Source organism: Triticum aestivum, chromosome 2D, assembly GCF_018294505.1.
Source record: "Triticum aestivum cultivar Chinese Spring chromosome 2D, IWGSC CS RefSeq v2.1, whole genome shotgun sequence".
In the NCBI taxonomy this organism is placed as follows: domain Eukaryota; kingdom Viridiplantae; phylum Streptophyta; class Magnoliopsida; order Poales; family Poaceae; genus Triticum; species Triticum aestivum.
The window spans coordinates 126,323,632-126,326,701 of record NC_057799.1 but is presented as its reverse complement, the minus strand read 5'-3'; the positions used below and the strand labels follow the sequence as shown (position 1 = coordinate 126,326,701).

The window sequence follows — 3,070 nt, the reverse complement described above, 5'->3', positions numbered from 1 at the left end:
CTCATGTAACATTTTTGAACGTGGAGGGAGTCTTTCCCTTTCCTTCTTTAATATATGATACGCACACTCGTGCGTATTCGAGAAAAAAAAGCTTGCTGTCACCCGCTCCAAGCACACCGCCAACACGCCGTCGCGACTACTAGCTGCAAGGCCCTGCGAGGGAGTAACCGATGTGCTACCCCGGACTGCGTGGTGCTCCAACGGAGCATCGCCAAGGACCCGTTGGTGCTACAACGAAACATCACCGGTGACCGTCGTGCTGCGTTGGAGCTCCGTCGGGCCGACACCGAGTCACCTCCGGTTCCACTCCCAGACGCCACTGCATACGGCTCTCTGTCTCTCCAATCGCCGGTCCCCCGAGACGAAATTCCTGATCCGACAGCTGGTCATACATTTTGTTCCCTATTTTTATTTTTTTTTGGAAATGGAGGCGTGCCCCCATTTTTATTGTACCTTCTACTCTTCAATTTGTAAGCTCTAAATCTGACCTTGCTAAATAATCTGAAAGTGAGAGAGAAGCAACCACTATGGGATACATCACGTGTATTTAAATCATTATATTTTCTGTATGTATCTTCAGTATTTGAAAGCTTGGAGGAGGTGTCTTATTTCACTTTTTGGTCTGTATGCAGATATGTAGTGAGGTGATGTAGGTGTCGTGTAGAGATGGGTGGTAGAGGAGCCGCGAAGGAGACTGCCTGAGCTGATTCGGTAGGTCACCCGCGTCAGCTTATTTTGTGTGTTGTTGTCGATGTAGTCCGCGGCTGTGCGCCCCATACTATATATTTTTTATTTTCTTAATTCCTGATAAATTCAAAAATAATGGCATCTACAATCTTAACATGGAAATAAAATATAAATCCTACTATAAAGAATTTTAGCTTCTGAAGAGATATTGACTTAATGTGTGAGATTTTTTTTTCTCTCTAACGGAAATATGTGTAGGACATGTGCCTATATGAGATTTCCTGATTCGCGCATGATACTCAGAAAAATCATTTATGGTATTTCTGTTTGTTGTTTCTTTGGAAGTTTGTTTCCTCGTTCTTACAGGGCCAAGGCCAACATAAAAGATATAGACATATTGGTACAATCAAACCTATAATATGCGGTCGCTATCATACCTGTAGAGCAGACCACATTCGTCACCATTTAGGCATATAACATGAGAATCGAAATTATATTCAATAGCTCCATGATTAATGACAACACATAGATTCCCATTGACAGAATTGATCTTGGCATGTTACCAAAATAATAATCAAATCTAGCCCTTGTTTGGTCGGTCATACGACCTGAATCATCATTAATGAAATCATCCAAGTATATTTATATAGAAAAACGAAAATCTTGCCACTTTGTGCTCGATCATGCCCAAGTAAGAGATGTTGATGGATTTGTTATTTGGTATTGATAGTTGTACATTCAATTATACTGTGGTCATGTCAGAGCTATGAGACAGATTCGGGCATGAGTCGTGAGATCCAAACTGCGGATACTTAGTAAACACTACATATTGTTTTAGTGCTAGATGAGATTTGCAAACATAGTCATGTGTGTCCGCAAAAATATCTGATTCATCTGAAAACCGTATAAAATTCCTTTATAAGAAGGTTACATATTGTAAAATTGAAATATTGCAAGGTCTCTTACTAAATGATCTCCTTGTACACAATATTTTTTCCCGAATTATTTTCCTTATATTCTTCATTTGAAATTAGAACTTTAAGTCCATCTCTACTTGTGACTCTTGATACCGCTACATATAGGTGGCCATGTGTGAACACCTACTTTGGTAAATATAACCCCACATGTTTTAGCGACTGCCCTTGACTCTTATTTACCGTCATTGCAAAACAAACTGATATTGGGTACTGGCGTACTGCCTCCTTTTCAACACAAACGACCATTTTGAGTCACTTGGTGACATAATAATCCTTGGAATATATACCTTGTTTCCAATGTTTGTCCCTGTTATTATCTGAGCTTCTATGAACCATTTACCTAGCTGTGTTATAGTTAGTCTCGTACCATTGCATAAGCCCTCACTTTGGTTGATATTCCGTAGCAGCATAACTGGCACTCCAACTTTGAGCCGTATTTCGTGGTCTGGTATTCCAGGGCACTTCAAGCTATTCAGGAACTCTGTTGGGTACAAATGGTCTCCATCTTCTCAATTTGACATTGCTTTGCACACTGTATCTGAACTTTGATAGGTTACCTCCTCACCTTCTATTCTACCCATGATGTAAGAATTTACCTCATCGACCATCTCATTTCTTGGACATAAGATGGCTCTCTCTTCTAAGTATGTTCGGTTCATATAGTTCATCCATAGGTTTGGATAGGTGCTGTTGATGATTGTTTCTAATTGGTTCTCTCCTTTCTGCAGTAGTAAGTCCTCCGGTATATGTACCCATGCATCTTCTTCTTTATTTCCAACTAATCCATCTCCAATATTTAGAATCCAGTCCGCAGAATCTGCGGTCTTCTTTTGTTCTTCTGGAGTATCTGTTAGTGCAGAAACGCGCATGTTCTGTGTGAGCTTGAATTCCTCAAAGTGGTTCCATAAGTAGGAACGTTTTAAGGATGCATCTACAATGTGAGATCTTCGCCCTTTTGGTATTACTGGCAGGATTTGTCTGAAGTCACCTCCCATCACTACCGTCATCCCTCCAAATGGTTTATCTGCACTACTTTCATTTGTGAACCTTAGGATGTCTCTCAAGCTCTTGTCCAATGCTTCAAAGCAATGTTTGTTCGCCATAGGTGCTTCATCCCATATAATTAAGGATGTTTTCTTTAGCAGGTCTGCAAGATAGGATCCTTGCTTGATGTCACATGTGGACTCATTAGTGATGTTTAATGGAATGTGAAATCTTGAATGTGCAGTTCTTCCCCCGGGTATAAGAAGTGCTGCTATTGCACTGGATGCTACCGCTAAAACTATTTTTCCTTCAGATCGTAGTGATGTCGTGATTGCCTTCCAAAGAAATGTTTTTCCTGTTCCACCGTATCCATTGACAAATATCAATTTGCCTAATTTGCTATTTACAGATTGTAGTATTGC

The 3,070-nt window shown here is 40.4% G+C and overlaps 1 pseudogene; it reads right to left on the bottom strand.

Moving 5' to 3' along the window:
- Positions 1-1,652: 1,652 nt before the first annotated feature.
- LOC123055709 (ATP-dependent DNA helicase PIF1-like) lies at positions 1,653-2,767 on the bottom strand (annotated as a pseudogene).
- Between the last annotated feature and the right edge of the window lie 303 nt (positions 2,768-3,070).